We start from the raw sequence: 12,178 nt of genomic DNA on the forward strand, positions 1-12,178 counted from the left end.
GTCTGGAAGCATAGAATTGTGCAATATGTCTCGGTATGCTGAAGCATTAAGATTCCCATCACTGCTACTAAGCAGCCTATTCCAACTCCTGAAAAACAATCCCATACCATTATCCCTCCACCGAACTTTACAGTTGGCACAGTGCAGTGAGGCAGGTAACGTCCTCCTGGCAACTGCCAAACCCAGATTCATCCATCAGACTGCCAGACAGGGAAGACGTTTCCAAAGAACATGCTTACACTGCTTCAGAGTCCAGTGGCAGTGTGCTTTACACCACTCCATCCGACACGTGGCACTGCACTTGGTGATGTGAGGCCTGCATTCAGCTGCTCAGCCAAGGAAGCCCATTCCATGAAGCTCATGGCACGTCGTTGTTATGCTGGGGTTAATGCCAGAGGAAGTTTGGAGCTCTACAGTTATTGAGTCAGCAGATCATTGGCGACTTTGACACACCGTGCGCCTCAGCACTCACTGACCTCCCTGTTACTTTACGTGGTCTGACACTTCATGGCTGAGTTTCTAATATTACCAAATGCTTCCACTTACAGTTGAGCATGGAATTTGTAGCAGAAATTTCATGAACTGAATTTTTGCAAAGGTGGCATCCTGTGGCAGCACCACACTGAGCTCTTCAGAACCACCCATTCTTTCGCAAATTGGTAAACCTGACTGCATGGCCGGGTGCTTATATACATCTGGCTATGGGTTTGAATGAAATACCTGAACTCAATGATTAAGAGGTGTGTCCCAAGACTTTTGGCCATATAGTATCTGTGTGTGTGTGTGTGTGTGTTATCCTCCTGAGACCCCACCCATTCATTTATGTCCATTGCAGTGGACATTTTGTTTTTGCATCTATCTTTTCACTGATGTAAGGAAACATATTTATTCCTGTTGTACACTAAAGAGGACATGCTGTGAAATTAAAAATAAATTTGAGAAAAACTAAATTGTAAGATGTCTTATTTCCTCCAAAGACAATATATATATATATATATATATATATATATATATATATATATATATACACACACACACACACACACACACACACACACACACACACACACTGTTAAACAGTTTATGATTACTTTAAGAATGTCCAACCATTTATTCTGGATGGGAGGCGGGAGCTGGATCCTCCCCCACCCTGGACAGAATACCAGTTCATCACAGAGTGGGGGACACCCTGGAGGAGATGCCAGTTCACCCACACACACACACACACACACTACAGGGAATTTAGAGTCGCTAGTCCACCTAATAGCATATCTATAGCTAGTGCTACTCACTAAGACACCATGAACATAACAAGGAATACTTGAATGTAGTATTATTTTCCAGTGTGAATGTGCGCTTTTCTAACTATAATTTGGGTATGAAGCGCGGCCAGCAGAGGGAGCTGTAGCCTGTTGGAGGTTGCATTTTCTTGACTTATCTTAACTTGAATTATATATATATATTTCCTTGGGTCTCAGGAGGATATATATACACACACACATACATATTTCTACCGTTTGAAAGTGAAACTGATTAGATGCTCTTCAATAAATGAAAAGCGGTTTTGCTTGTAAATATGAGAATCCTATCGTTGACATATTTGCGATGAAAACAGTGGCAGGTTGCTGTGTGAAGTGGCACTTTTTAGCCGGTAGATGGCGTTCTTCACCCTGGAATAAGATACCACAGGCGTCGGTGTAGCCGAGGAAATGCTGTCATTAGGTGGAAGCGTCAAGCGGATTTTGAGTCCAGGAGCCCTGGACCAGCAGGATGGTGTCATGCTCGAATGCGTCCATGTACGATGGAAACTGCAGATAGGACCTATCACGTGGTCAAAACCAGTTAATTGGGATTTGTGTTGTATTTCCACTTATCTGTTTTCGTTTTTGTGCGAAATGTATGCCGTGTACTGCTAAGGTAGGTACTAAAATATTCAGATCGCTCTTCCCCAGTAATTTACCTATACTATAAATAGGTAATATACAGCAGATTTATCCATGCCAGTAATAGCGAATCGCATTGCGGCTGTGCTCTTTCGGAGTGCACTACATTACGCAGCTCTTATGGATAATGTTTTCTAAATGTCTTAAAATGTTCTTGGGGTGCAAGTGAACAGTGTTGTGACTCAGCTGAAAGTAAAAGACATTGCGTCTTTTAAAGCAACTTTCTTGGGAAAAGTTGTCTAAGATTAACTCTTGCAACTGGCATGGATTAACACAATTATTATCACTCTGTAGCGTCTTTTTATATCCTTGGTGTTATTTCCTATCTCTGTATATCCTACGGCAAATGTCAGCAGTGGAGTATGATGTTTGCGTTAAAGATCTCGATCTGGATATTAAGTGTTGGATTTCAGTAGGCTATACCTGACAAGTGAGAAAATTGTTGCAGATTTTATATGGAGTATCCCGTTACAACGCGGATACAGTGACATAATTAGCCGTGGCAGTTTCCTTTGCATTCTCTGTATACAACGGTGCTGTCCTGCACACGAGCACCCGCAGTCCGCGCACCTGCGCGCGCTTCATCTGCGTCATTCGCGGGCACGCTGCCGCTGCCCGGTGGTTAAAGGAAGGTTGAGGCTCTCCTGGGTGATAGCAGCTCCCATATACTCCGGAGTCAGACGTCATTTTTTCTCTTATTATTACTTTTGCGGTGATTGTTCTCGCGGGTCCTAATCAGGGGTCTTGATTAAAGCAGCCTGTGGAGGGCGTGACTCAGGCAGCCTCGCCAACCCCTGCATTGCGGATTGGTGTCCATCTGCGGATCCCAGAACCTTTGCAATCACCTAGGAGCTGCTCTCGCTTTAAAAGCTTGACAGTCCATGCATAAAACCACAGTCCTGAAAAATCCACATGATTTATGAGGTTGCTGCCTCAAATGAGTCCGGCCAGCTACTGCCAATTAACTGGAAAAGGAGTCATTTAAATGTAACGATGACTCATTGCAGAATAAACGCAAGCCATTTATAACCTATGGCGCAAATAATATGTAAAGTTCTAGTGCTTGACATGGCGATCAAAAATGGGCATCATTCAGAAGATAAAATCCCCAGAGAAAGGACTCATATCTAAATTGGAAAATGCGTATGGGCCTTACTAGATTGTTAATAATGTCACATAGATTCTTTTTGAATGAGCTTTGTACAGTTTAAAAAAAATAAAAAATAAAAATGACCTTAAACTTCCCATATACCATATATGGAAGGGGGTGCACACTGCACCCAAACATGAGGCATCAGGTTATCATTCTCAGGGTAGTTAGATAAGATCAGATCCATGTTCCCAGTTTGCTGCCTCAAATACTCTGGAGAAGATGGCCATTAATGATTACTATATGGGAAAATATGAATTGGGGCTGGAGTTCCAGTTACATGTTCTACCTCACGCAGAATCCCGGACATTCACTGGCCCGTAGAAGTGGTGGCTCCCGTCATTCACACCGGCAAGAAAAAGTCGCAGTTTAAGTAGCGAAAGTCAGTTGGAACAGTAATGGCGGAGTGTAGTTCAGTGGGTATGCTCTCAGTGTCCGGAAGGTAATGTGTTCTAAAGTAGGCCTTTGATCAAGGTCCTTAACCTCATCTGCTCCCTGTGCTCCCGCTTTCCCTACTTATCTGCCGCTTTGGAGAAAAGCCTACGCAAAATAAATGACTGAAGACACATAATGCGGGTGAGAGTTTATTATGCAGAAATGTAAAGTTTCCAGGAAATGTTTTGTGCCTGAGCCTGGTTCTCGACTGATACATTAATCCCACATTTATTTGTGCTAAACAAATAGGGGTGGATGAGTGGCCTCAGACCGCTGGGGTTATGGTTCGATCCCTGCCTGGACTGTGTGTGCCCTGGTGTCTTTGAATGGCCCTTGTCCAGCATATGTGTCCTTCGACGGGATGTTATCTAGGGTGTCCCCTGCCTTGTGCTGTGTTATTCCTATGACAGACATAGAATTGAAAGCAAAGCGTAAAAGGGGTGATGAATGTGGTTTATTTGCTTCAGTGTATCTATGATTCCAATATTCTTCATCTGGTTACAATTTTTATTCAGAATGTGTAAATAAAAAAATGCAGCTCACTACGGTGGATAACCCTCACAGATGTGATCATGTGATATGCATATGAATTTTGAAATATTTCCAATAAACTTGTAAACAATTAATATAAAGCAATAAATATAAATACTATCCAATACTCTCCTTGATTTTTCAAACATTTTATATACAGTCAGCTCAGTGCAGGGGGGGTTCCGATCCCACTGCCCTCCGTGTACAGGTAGGTCACAGCTGCTCCCTACACCCTCTGGGTTTCCTCTTGCAGTCCAAACAGCATGCAGATAGCTAAACTGACACCTGCAAATAAATAAATGGTAACACTTTACTCGAAGCAGTCTACATAAGGGTGACATGTAACTGTCATAGACATCAATAATGTGTCATTAATGCATGACGTGTCATGTCATTCTTATGACGGTTACGTCACCCTTATGTAGACTGCTTCAAGTAAAGTGTTGCCAAATAAATCCTCTAAAGGACCAGCGTCGGATCCAGTGGGTTTTCCTGCCGTGTGTCCTGTGCTCCCTGGGGCAGGTTCTGGCTCTCCTTTCGGATTCCCCTGGTGGATTCACAGTGAAAATGTAGACGGCAGCTGTTTTTAGTTTTACAGTCTATGTTGTAGGTAAGTATGCAAAGTAAAATAAGTGGCTGGTGTTGGATATGGGTGGGTGGGGGTTAAAGTGCAGACTTTTTGGGGGCAGTGGGGATGGGAGGAGAGAGGGGAAAGTGTTCAATATCCTGACAGCTTGGTGGATGAAACTATCTGTCAGTGAGGTCATATATTGTTGTGCTCTATAGAGCATTACAATGTGATTTTGTGTCTTAACGATTGTCTTTCCAGTGGAGAGAATGTGATTTTCTGTCTTAATGAGTGACTTTCCAGTGGAGAAAATGTGATTTTGTGTCTTAATTAGTGTCTTTCCAGGTGAGAGAATGTGATTTTGTCTTAATTAGTGTCTTTCCAGTGAAAAGAATGTGATTTTGTGTCTTTCCAGTGGAGAGAATGTGATTTTGTGTCTTAATTATTGTCTTTCCAGTGGACGAGTGTGATTTCGTGTCTTAACAAGTGTCTTTCCAGTGTCTTAACAAGTGTCTTTCCAGTGGAGAGAATGCGATTTGTGATGCAGTTCTGTACAGGCTGTCCGTCTGTGTGTGACTACTGTCTTAATGGATGCGCCTCCAGAGGAGAGAATGCGATTTGTGATGCAGTTCTGTACAGGCTGTCCGTCTGTGTGTGACTACTGTCTTAATGGATGCGCCTCCAGAGGAGAGAATGCGATTTGTGATGCAGTTCTGTACAGGCTGTCCGTCTGTGTGTGACTACTGTCTTAATGGATGCGCCTCCAGAGGAGAGAATGCGATTTGTGATGCAGTTCTGTACAGGCTGTCCGTCTGTGTGTGACTACTGTCTTAATGGATGCGCCTCCAGAGGAGAGAATGCGATTTGTGATGCAGTTCTGTACAGGCTGTCTGTCTCTGTGTGAGTACTGTCTTAATGGATGTGCCTCCAGTGGAGAGAATGTGATTTGTGATGCAGTTCTGTACAGGCTGTCCGTCTGTGTGTGACTACTGTCTTAATGGATGCGCCTCCAGAGGAGAGAATGCGATTTGTGATGCAGTTCTGTACAGACTGTCCGTCTGTGTGTGACTACTGTCTTAATGGATGCGCCTCCAGAGGAGAGAATGCGATTTGTGATGCAGTTCTGTACAGGCTGTCCGTCTCTGTGTGAGTACTGTCTTAATGGATGCGCCTCCAGTGGAGAGAATGCGATTTGTGATGCAGTTCTGTACAGGCTGTCCGTCTGTGTGTGACTACTGTCTTAATGGATGCGCCTCCAGTGGAGAGAATGCGATTTGTGATGCAGTTCTGTACAGGCTGTCCGTCTGTGTGTGAGTACTGTCTTAATGGATGCGCCTCCAGAGGAGAGAATGTGATGTTGCCCCTCTAGGGTGCCCTTCCAAAGAAGAAAACATGATGAAATATGCTTAACATGATCCTTTATTTGCACATCTACACTGCAATGCTTCTTTTTGCCTACCTTATCTCGCTCTCCTAAAGGCACGCAGGGGCAGGCTTGGGGGGTCACAGCACAAGCTCAGCCAATGTACTGCAGTTAAGGGCCCATGGACATAGGACTATTCTGCCAAGGTTGGGAACTGATGTGGTGATCTTCTGATCATGGGTACTGAGGCTCAGCCCACTGAGCCACTCACCACCACCACTATACAATGAAGACAAAATTTCTCTGATGGGTGCCCTTCCTGTGAGATACAGGTTCCTGTGCAAGCCACAAAAATTGATGAAATAATATACCCTCAAGATGCTTGTAAATACAAGAAAATTAACTGAATCTCACCAGCTGCCTCCTGTTTTTTCCCTTCTTTTTAATTGACCCTTAAGGTTAGGTTAGGTTAGATTAGCTTTATTTAATATTAAAAGATAAAGTCAAGGATTGCTAAAGATGTCACGATTAAGTTTAAAATACTCACTTCCATTATTATTTTTGCTGGTAAATAAACATCTATAAAAACGTACATCTATTTCCTTAAACCCTTTAAGTTTGCAGTTTTAGTCACACCCCCTTTAGAAGTCTGAGCTGTAGCCCGCACATCCTACTAGTGTGTGTGGTAAGGAATAAAGCAGGGAGGTGGTGAATTAAGCAGGGAGGTGGTGAATAAAACAGGGAGGTAGGGAATAAAGTAGGATGGTGGTGAATAAAGCAACCTTTCTTTAAAGGTGTAAAGATTGAGTATTACATGCATGTACTAGATGTAGTTTAGATGCCAAGCTAAGATGTTTAATGTAGCCTACCTGTCTTACTGGTTCTATAACTAGTGCACTCATTTTAGAAATCAAGCAGAGATCCAAAATACTTACCTAAGGAAACTATTTTAGGATAATTTGTACCATTCTCCTGACGGGAAGGGGGTGGGGGGGTACCCGTCATGCAATAGATGCCCCTTTATTTTATTTTTTGCCCCAGCCCTTCAAACCGCCTGAGTCCTCCACTGCCATATGCATCCAAATAAGACAAAAGGATACATACATTGCAAATTTAACTGGCCAAAAGGCGGTGTTTTGTTTAAATGTTGTTATTATTGCTGCTGTGTAACAAGCAGTAATTTACTTGCACTTCCCACACGCGCGCACACATACACACACACACACACACTCAACAGCGCCGCGGAAACACGGTGACACACATCGGGGCTGTAGGGCGGTAGCCATATGCGGCCGGGGGCATGTGCGGCCCGATACACTGCATCTAGGACCTGGCGGGCCGCTGCGAGCCGAGCCGTCGAAACTTCACCGATCTCTGAGCGCAAGCTGAAGGCGGGGCCGCTGTGGCGTCGCCGTCGGTGCGCGTCCCCTTCGCCCGAGACGTGGTGCTGCGAAAGTGAAAGCAAAGCAGGAGGCAGCGGAAGAGAGGAAGAGGGAGAGAGGGGGTACGCCTTTGAGCTCTTTCTCGGGGAGCACCTGGGACTGGGCGTGTGCCCGTGCGTGTGCCTGTGCGTGTGCATGTTGGGCACTGTCCCCGGAACCGCGCTCCCTGCTCCCTCACATGCACACGCCTCTTACACGCAACCCCGCTGAGCGACTTGGCGGCTGATCGCCGCGACACGCCGGATTCGTCCGGAAAAGCGGTGGATTGCATTGACCCAAACGGCGGCTGCCCCAGGACGCGTAACACAGGTGAGCGCAAACTTTTCCTGAGCGCGTTGACACCAGTTAATTTATTGTAGATATTGTCCTTTCTGTGCTGATGCCATATAATAATAATGATTATTATTATTATTGCTGGTGTCTTTTTGCAGCGCTGCACGGAACAATGGGGCTGCGACCCGGTCGCTTTAACGCTTAACGTATACGAGACATGCCTACGTTTTATTTTTTACGTTGTTCCTGCAGTATTGAATAAAGTCCATTACGCGCGGCTGTTTTACGGGCTGTGTATCCTAATTAAGGAAGTATCAGCTCTGATATGCGTCTCTGGCTTTTACAGTGATAATATTCACGAACGTGCCTGTCATAATTCTGCTGGAAACGCGAATAAGTGAAACCTCTTATCCGGGATTTAACCGTTTCGGCGATTATTTTTTACATATGCGGTACTTGACGTACTTTACATCTGTTTGCATGAGATGTCCGGCGCTTTTGTATTCCGGCAAACCACAAGTTCGGCATTATAATATTGCGAACAAACACGAATCTTTTGCAACGTGATGTCTCTCAGCCACCGGTGTTCTGTGAGCCGGTCGTGTGTGTGTGTGTGTATATGTGTGTGCATGTCTGTGTGTATGTATGTGTACATATGTGTGTACCGGGACTTGAAAATCTCCTCCCCCCTAATCGCACTGCTTGCACGTGGATATCTCCCTACCCTCCCCCTGCCCTCCCCATAAGCAGGTTTAAGGCTGTTGCATTCCCCAGGCTGCCTGATGTTTTGTATGTATATATGCTTGATAATGGCACCACAGAACAGGTCGTTTCAGTGGCATGCCGACTCACATGTCTGACGTGTTCAGGTCATGTGCTCAGTCTCTGTGTACAGGGGTGGGGTGGGGGGGGGGGGGTTGCACTGTGTGGTATGTAGACGTATGTAAGATCTTTAATCATCCTCCGAGCTACAGCTGATTGCCACTACTGAGGAGATTCAAATCCACCCCCCCCCCCCCCCACCCCGGTGTCAGGGTTTTACTGTACTTCAGCAGTCTGGTAAACCGCGTGGAGCAGAGCTCCGTATCACCAGGTCAGCTGGTCTATAGCCTCTGGTTATCAACAAACGCCCCCCTCCCAGCAGGATGATGAGTCGAGGAAATTTACAGAACATGCCCCCCTTACTCTGACAGTCTGACTGTTGCCAGTCAGTCAGTCAGCATCAGGGTACAGAGGCGGGGGGTGTGTTGGATCATTTCAGGATATCCGGGCGATGCTTTGAACTTGCGTGCCCCCCACATATTTGTGTAAACATGTCTGTCGGTCAGTCAAGGTTGCCGGTGCTGTTCCACAAATGGAAAATGGTCCTGGCTCTGTGGATTCCGCCATTGGATTTGTTTTTCATAGCTTTCAGTCCATTCGTGGGGGGGGGGGGGGTACTGAAGTAAATCAAAAAATGTAAGGGGCACCTCTTGTGGATGGATTATGACAGAGGATGCAGTAGAGGTGAGGAATTTTCTGGAGCTTATAAATGATGAGCATGGTCCCCTCCCTCACACCATCTGCCAGCACCAAAACATAAAGGACGCCCAGTAAATGCTTCTGTTCTGCCAGTAGGGGGTGCTAATAGAGGCTAATCAGAGAGCGGGTGCCTGCCGGTCAGCATGTCTGCTATACTGTCTCTCTAGAGCTCATTCTCCAGCTGCAGCTCTGTGTGAATTCCTGCATATCTGAGTGATGGGGGCTCACGTTTCCGCTACTACATCGGATAGCACGTTTCGAGCGAGTGTGTGTCTGTGGGCGCACGTGTGTGTGTGTGCATGTTTGCGTGTGTGTCCATGTCTGTGCGCACGCGCGTGTGTGCATGTTTATGCATATGTGTGTGTGTCTGCATGCGTGCTTGTGTGTGTGTGCGTGTGTCCATGTGTGCTCATGTGAGTGTGCATATGTTCACATGCTTGTGTGTGTGCTTGCTTGTGTGTATGTGTTTGTGCATATAGTCCCACTGAGTCCATCCCAGCTGCGGTGCATCGTCTGAGTCATCTGCTCACTCCAGGACACCCCAACGCTAATGGTTGCAGTCTGATGACCACAGGCTGTGCCTCCTTGCCTCGCCTGTCACGCCCTGTTTGAACCCCCCCCCCCCCCCACCGAGGATAGACTCCATCCGGAAGCCTGATGTCCAGCAAACGGGGAATTCATTTCCTGTCATATAGTCTGCTCTTTGACCTTAACAAGCAAAAGCCTTCAGTGTCCAAGATTATGCGAAACGCCAGAACTAAACTGGGCTTTGAGCAGAACAGCCTGATTCCGATGCGGATGTGTGTGTTTCACAGGAATAAATACCCAACCTCTTCTGCGGTGCCTACATGTAGATTTATTTTCCAGGCTTTCCACATAAAGTACTTTCACTACTTTGTCTTCAATTTTCGAAAAGCTTGCTTTTAGAAATATTCTCATTAGCATATATTGTATACATCAGTCCTGCAGAGTATCCGATACATACTATGGCACTAATTCTGAACTTTCTACGAAATGGTAAGTGGCTGAAACATGTTTAGCCTGGAGTTTAAATGCAGTAATGGCTGCCCGTCTATCTCCACGATCATGAGGTCGGCCTTCCTCTCCTTCCGCATCACAGGGGCCGCTGGTGCTTCCTGAAAACCCAAGAAGTGCGAACGCTGTTTGTATGGCAGCAAAAATGGGAATTGGTTGGGCTGGTTGAAGTTCCTAACAAGTTCCCTTTAAAGTGACATGATGCGTCTATCAGGATGTTCTTTTCAGCCTGGTAACAAACGCTTCCATATAATTAAGGTCATATATATATATTCTTGTTTTAAATCATAATACGCAGAAGAGGCGGAACCGTTTTCTCCACATGGCCAAGCCGAGTTGTCACAACACCTCTCTGTAATTTGATGCTCCTAACACATAATCTTCTTCTTCTGTCTTCTGGAATCCAATCTGCCCCAATGAATCATTAAGTAATAATGATAAGTAGTGAAGTTCTATTGCTTGTGGTTGTAAATGTTTGACGTGTTGGGGTAGGGTTAGGCTCAGGAGCCGTCCTGAGGACCCCTGGGGCTACTTTGTCCATCTCTGAAGACCTCTCTATTCCATTGAAGCCTTCAACCACTAAATCAAAATCAGTAAAAAATGAGAAGTCTCAAGCTGCTCTCTGCATTTCTGACTGGCACACAATTACTGTTCGAGCAGTAGGGGGGGTGGGGGGGAGTTGATTAGATGGCATCTGCACTTAAGAATTTAAAATGATTTAATGTCCAATCAAGCATAGGCTTATTCCTGGAGATTGTGCTTAGTCCTGGAAAAATACTCGCAAGGTGTTGCGTGAATCTGAAAGTGAGATGCTTATCTTAATTCACGTGTGCAAAAACAATCTACATCTTATATTGTACTACATGTATGCATAGGAATAGCAAATACTGAATTTTGAGGGTGAATCTTACATGCAGCCGTTTGATCTGGTCACTGTAACTGCGCAGTGTTGTTCCGAAGGGCCCGTTTGGCAGTCTGTAGCGTCTCCCTGGATCAGGGCCTCAGGTCACCCTGCATGGCTCGCGCTCGCTCTGCCAAAAAAAGGCTGGATTTGTGTCTGTGTGTGTATTGGCCACCGCCGCCCGGATGCTGTGATTAGAAGTTTCTACGCGTAACCTGCTCAGGCCTGCACGTATAAGTCTGTACACTGGATTATTGAAAAACAGTATTGTTGATGCACAGATGTCTGATTGGCTGTACACAGTGACCCTCACCCGGGTTCGAAGATAAATGGATGCGTGTGCGGTTGGCAGCAAATGTCCCGAGTCAAGTTTGGAAATCCTGTGTATCTGTGTTGCATCACAGCAGGAGTGTTGAAACACAAGTACAGGGCACAATGCTTTGACTTTGGTTTAGTTCTGGTCTTGGGTTCTGCCAGGGCTGAATGCGCTTGTCAGGGCTATCTTGGCTGTGATGCATTACTTGCGACATTGCGGATGGGCAGGCAGACGTGACAGATGGCTCTCTGAAACCTCACCTCACCTCCCCGCGCCTAAGTACCTTAGAAGGAGTTTTGCTGGTGGCACCTTCCGCAAGCCACTGTGCAGGACCCTTCTGCGGCCCTCATGCTAATCCCCTGCACTGTTTCATGTGTCCACCCATCTCTCCGGTAAGCTGGCTCCTCTATCTGCACCATGTGTCAGCCTCCAGGCATTTGTTATATAACCAAAACAAGTTTCCACGCCATTGCTGTTTACTTAAGGCTCTTAACGAGTGTCGATAAATCAAGATCCGTCTGGCGATTTTCACTTTGCCTCGTATGTTAACCGCTGTTATTTACGGCCCTTTGTGGCATACGCCGGCATCAGGGCCCATCGTAGGATGGTTCCTGTCCTCAGCGTAGTGAACGATCGCTTTATTACTGCGCTCAAAGACCTAACAGCAGATGAACCAGCGGCGGCAGCGTTTCCGCAAGAA

The 12,178-nt window shown here is 45.9% G+C and overlaps 1 protein-coding gene across 4 annotated transcripts in view; it reads left to right on the plus strand.

Moving 5' to 3' along the window:
* The first annotated feature begins 1,733 nt into the window (after positions 1–1,733).
* camkk1a (calcium/calmodulin-dependent protein kinase kinase 1, alpha a) overlaps positions 1,734–12,178 on the plus strand; it is a 45,402-nt gene continuing 34,957 nt past the window's right edge. Inside the window, exon 1 of one of the 4 annotated variants that reach the window (XM_072713764.1) lies at positions 1,734–1,917. The gene's annotated coding sequence lies outside the window, so the exon portion shown is untranslated. Of the gene's footprint in view, positions 1,918–7,223; positions 7,742–12,178 lie in introns of those variants that run through there. The other 3 variants (XM_072713763.1, XM_072713766.1, XM_072713765.1) reach the window with 3 other exon arrangements.

This window comes from Paramormyrops kingsleyae, chromosome 6 (assembly GCF_048594095.1).
Source record: "Paramormyrops kingsleyae isolate MSU_618 chromosome 6, PKINGS_0.4, whole genome shotgun sequence".
Lineage (NCBI taxonomy): Eukaryota > Metazoa > Chordata > Actinopteri > Osteoglossiformes > Mormyridae > Paramormyrops > Paramormyrops kingsleyae.